Source organism: Tenebrio molitor, chromosome 2 (genome assembly GCF_963966145.1).
Source record: "Tenebrio molitor chromosome 2, icTenMoli1.1, whole genome shotgun sequence".
In the NCBI taxonomy this organism is placed as follows: domain Eukaryota; kingdom Metazoa; phylum Arthropoda; class Insecta; order Coleoptera; family Tenebrionidae; genus Tenebrio; species Tenebrio molitor.
This window is the reverse complement of record NC_091047.1, coordinates 4,401,742-4,407,057: the sequence shown is the minus strand read 5'-3', so window position 1 is coordinate 4,407,057 and position 5,316 is coordinate 4,401,742. Positions and strand designations below refer to the sequence as shown.

At 35.6% G+C, this 5,316-nt stretch overlaps 1 long non-coding RNA gene across 1 annotated transcript; it reads left to right on the top strand.

The window, feature by feature from the left end:
* The first annotated feature begins 2,155 nt into the window (after window positions 1-2,155).
* LOC138124190 (uncharacterized) lies at window positions 2,156-3,063 on the top strand. Its single transcript, XR_011157048.1, has 2 exons — window positions 2,156-2,298; window positions 2,402-3,063. It is a non-coding gene; the product is annotated as an uncharacterized lncRNA (long non-coding RNA).
* The last annotated feature ends 2,253 nt before the right edge of the window (window positions 3,064-5,316 follow it).

The window sequence follows — 5,316 nt, the reverse complement described above, 5'->3', positions numbered from 1 at the left end:
CGAAAAAGAAATGAAATTTTTTTTTTTTTTTGGTTTTTGGTTTAATTTGGGATCTAAGTAGTTTTTGTGGTAGGGAAAGTGTCCACTTCTGGCGCGCCAGTTTGGATGTGGTGCAGATCAATCCGCGACGTGCCTTTGATAAGTCTGCGGCGTTGTTGTTTTATTTTGTGTTGTGCGTTCAAAAAGGGCACCGTCGGTAATGGCAGTTAATAATTAAGCGTCGAGAGGCGCTTCGGATTAAACTGTCCAATCACGCAAGTCCATCATGCTGCCAGCTCCCAATGAAACATTAATAAGCGGACGCTTCCAAGACCTCGTGTTTTATTAAGGCCGCTTGTGTCATTTTGATTTCTTACTTGTAAATTGGCCCCGACGCAATCGATCCGACGTATCGTGGGGGATAATGCGCCTTCGTTAGATTTTCGAGGGGCATTAAAAAATCGTTTAAGTCCGCCCCTCGCAACAATAAAACTTAACGACGCTCGCACACGTCCCTTCGGCCAATTTGGCTTCATTCAAAATCGTGCGGAAGGGCCCCACAAAGGTCCATTGAAGAAGTCGCTGCGACACCGGCGCCATAGGCGGCCGTCTGCCGAACTTGCCGGGGTCTAATTATAATCATTTCGGGATGCACGTCGAAGCACCGATACATGGGAGTACGGGTTTTTTGCTCATTTTAATAAGGCTACCATCCACTTCTTCTAATGACACTGCCTCCGCCGACCGAACATTGTTATTAGGACGATTCCTTCGTTTCTTTGTTTCCGAAATTAGGAGCCGCACGACATTTGTTTTAGGGAAGAGGGCTGAGGCCATTAGGACAGCGGTCTCGAAGAGGCGGACGACGAATCACGGTAATTACAGGTGGAGCACCGGGATTGGGACTGCAACTACAGTTATTTCGGTCAATCGGACGAATCTTTAAATTCGGCTTTGTGGCGGTGTTTGCGTTCTTGGGAAAGATCTTCATTTCTATATTCTAGAATCAAGATGCGTTTGTAAAGATATAAAATATGAAACTTCATTTTACTTTAAACAGATTAAAAAGCCACAGATAAATTTAGCTATTTTGTCTAAGGAACAATTAATAAAAGCGAAAACTGTCGCGCCTTCAAATGAAATCCTGGGCTGAGTAGGCGTTGGAAAAATTAAATCGTTTAGAACAGTGTAAAGTTTGAATTTCCCGCCGTTTGACACGAATGACATTTGTTTATGTTTAATCAGGACATAATTAAACATGTTTGTTTTCAGCAAAGGGTGCCCTTAGATATTTGCTTCGAGAAAAGGAATCGCTAAGTTATTCTATTTTTAATGTAAAACATTGCAAAGAAAGAAAAAATAAAAGATTTTTTTGTTTATAAATTTTAGGTTAGCTGTCAACATGCTCCAATTAATCTACGCTTTAAAAAAGCACAACAATTGACAGTTTTCAACGCCTTCCCAGCCCAGGATTTCATTTGAACACGCAATATAAACTTCTTCATCAAAATTTCCTTGATTGGTTTAATTTACAAGTTTACAAAATTAAATATGAACTGATTTGGATGAATAAAGAAACGCTTCTAAAGATTTTTAAAATATGACATTTCATCTTGGTTAAAAACCCACAGATAAGTTTGCATATTTTGTCTAAGGGACAATTAAAAAATAAATGAAAACCCTACATTTCTTCGTAAAAATTTCCCCCCAGAAGTTTGATCACAAGAAAAAAATGTTTTTGTGTGCAACCGTACGCGAAATGAGCACTTCGCGTGCCTAGAGCAGGCCGCGAAATTGAATTTCGCAGCCGTTGCCTTGACGACGGCCGTAAAAGTAAAAGTCATTTCAATATTTATTTATTATTACAATTACAACATATCTATCTCTATATTTGCGGTGTGATCTTACAAAATCTGGATTGGGTACAGTTAAAGTTTGATTTATGCCAGTTTTTGTGTCAGGAACGGCCGCTATTAGTACAGAATTTTCATCCGGTTTGAAGTTCCCGCCAATTTCAAATGGAGTGGTCGCCTGATGATTCGATGATTGACGAATTGACGTATTGACGAGTCGGTAAAAAAGATCGATCTAGAACAGACACGTATGAATTAGGTTAATTTCCCACCGGTCAAAAAGGGAAATATCTAGTAACTAGTAAGTAGTAACATAACCTGAATCCTGAATGGCATCAACATCAACAGACATTTTGGTTTATTTGTCTCTTCGCACGGCATCTGATATTTCCACGATTAAAATAACCTAAAACTTATAACAGAATTTAACGTTTACCTGCCACAATAAATAAATTCCAGTAAATAGGTAAGCCAATGCAACATTATCCGACAGGGTTTTCACATTCTTCTTGTTACATCAGTCTCAAAGTCACTGTAACATTTTTTATATTGCTGTTTCGATTTTTCAGGTTTCAAATGCGACACTGCACAATTTATAATCTTTTTTTAACTCTGGATGAGTACACGGAACAAGAGCTGCATATTTGCGGTATAATCTTACAAATTCTGGATTGGTGACAGTAAAAGTTCGTTTTATGTCAGTTTTTGTGTCAGGAACGGCCACTATTAATACAGAATGTTCATCCTTGATGTCATCGATAGACATTTTGGTTAGTTCGTCATCGTCTCTTCGCATGGCTCCTAATATTCCCATGATTAAAATGACCTAAAAAAAGGGCAGATTATACAGCAAATTGATCTGGTCTCGTGTCAATACCTTACACTTTTTCACCTGATAACCAACTGACTTTTTTTCAAAAAAGGTACAATTTCAGAAACTTCGTAACACCAATGCCATCCCGTATGTTCAGCGTGAGCTTCAACATTGAATATGTACTCCATAAAGTTGAACTTTTCACAGTTTTTGATTTTTCCATTAAATAAGCCAAAACAACATTCTCCGACACCGTTTTCACATTATTTTTATTACACCGCTCTTTAAAGTCATTGTAACACTTATCGTACTGCCGTTTGGACTTTTCTGGTATTAAATTGGACACTGCACAATCTGGGGAAGTAGACGGAACAAAAACGTAATTTTTTTGCGACATTTTTCCAATTTTTCTCAAAATGAATTGTTTTATTTATGCCGTTTCCATAGCGACATGGCGACATGTAGGCCGACTTTATTTTTATTGACAGTGAAGGAAATTTTACTTGTTCATTTTATAATTACAAATTTTCGGGTTGCACACAAAATGTTGTGTACACCTTGGCTACGAAATCCTTTGACGACCTCGAGATTGTCTTGTCTCGGCCGCAAAGCGGCCTTGACGAGAATTTTTCTCTCGGTTCGTCAAAGTAGGATTTCGCAGCCTTGCTATACAAATAACTATTAAAGGTTGCGACACGGACAACAAAATGTTTAGTAGTATCGAGATTATGCTAAGAAAAATAGAAACAAACATTTCAATTCCCCGAAATACTTGCATTTTTTGCTCTTGGCATCGTAACGATGTGATTATTTTAGGATTAATGGTCTTAAGATTAGTAATATGACCATCATCTTTTTTTAACTGCAAGTCTATTATTCACAGTGAAGTTTTTGTACAGCGAAAAATTCAGTAGAGCAAGAAAGAGGAAGAATTCCACAGATTATATTTTTTGCTAAATGACGGTTTACTAGTCTAGCTAAGGAGTTAAGTTACCAACAAAACATGTTTAGAAGAAGGGTTAAATATAAACAAAATACAATTTTCAAAAATTTTAGATAATCTTGACGTTTTCAAATTAACTTTTGAAAAAGTCGGCTTGAAGTGAAGACACATTTATTCTATTTTCTGTGCTGTTCTGTGATCAGCAAAAACTGTCTAAGATATTTTTAGCCACTTAGTATGAAAAATCAAGCCACTTTGTATGTTTCTATCAAAATCAATGGAGGATTTGAAACATACTAAATTCTGTAGTTTTCAGTTTTCCAACAGGCAAATTTTACTACTCGCAAGTTAAAGCTGGAAGTGAAAAAAAATCCTTTTTCCCTAAATACGTGTCCTGAAATACGTGTGTTAATTTTAAACAGTGGAAGAACTCGCCAATTTATGAAACTTTTCTCTATAACATTTTGCAAAATTCGCAAAAGGTTTCCACAATTTTTTGCCCTCCAATTTTTACCAAACGGGTCGTTTTGTGTAGTTAACTAGTCTCTATTTTTTCGTAAACATGAGAATTTTAATTTTAATTATTTACTTTTTTCTATAACATAGTGTAACTTTTATTACAAAGCTCCGTTTCTATCACAACAGAAAATGTTCACCCTTACCTATAGGCGGGTATACACTTTGATGGCTAATTTATTCCAAATTTTAAATCAATTTATAATGCTTTTTCGTAAAAATGTTTTAGAGAAACGTTTCATAAATTGGCGAGTTCTTCCACTGGTTAAAATTAACACACGTATTTCAGATACACCCTGTATAGGTACAAGCCTCTACATTATTTCATGTATATGGTATCTATAAATGATTGCCTGGGCAGCTTGCGATGAAAACTTGTCAAATTTTGAATGTGGCGCTTAATGCTGAATGTCACATTTTTAGGTTAGGTTTTTAACCTGAGACAAGTTTTAATTGTGTTTTGGTACAGGTAACATTAATATATTTAATATCAGCACCATCAATCCTCCCATCATACTGCCACACCGTGTATATATTATACAATAGAACAATGAACGTGTTCTATTGAACACATTTATTCTATTGAATAAATCATCGTTAAGAAACTAAAGCTAAAATAAAACATAAACATTAAAACCTAACCTCACAAATTTTGCCAGTACCTGTGTTTACCTCTAAAAGCGGACGTATTTGCAATTTGTATTGAAAAATACAGATTCTTGGTGTTTATTAATTGTTTACTGATTAGCTTCGATAAAACGAATATAAAGAACGAACACTCGACTGAAAAGCGCCAACAAAATGTCAGTGTCAGAAGTGGTAGTTAATAACGAATTAAAATTACGCATCTGTTTCAAAAAGGCGGTTCAATAATATTTTTTCCAAAGCTGGCTTGACCTGACAATCATTTATAGATACCCTGTAAATATTAGATAGGTACATTGTGAATTTTGTTTTTTTTTTTAATTTTTGTTATTTTTGGGAATAGAGATTTGAATTTCTCCATGGTTGTAAAATTTCATATGATGCATCTTTCTAAATCTAGCCAACTGCAACCTCGAGGATTGCCCATGTCCGCCATATTCTTCGCGTTGGAGAATAGTAAAAAGTTATTCAAAAAAGTTGTTCAGAATACAATTTTGGGCCATTATACCGAATTTCATCGCAAAATTCAAATTAAGAATTTTTTGAATTTTTCAATTTTTTTATTG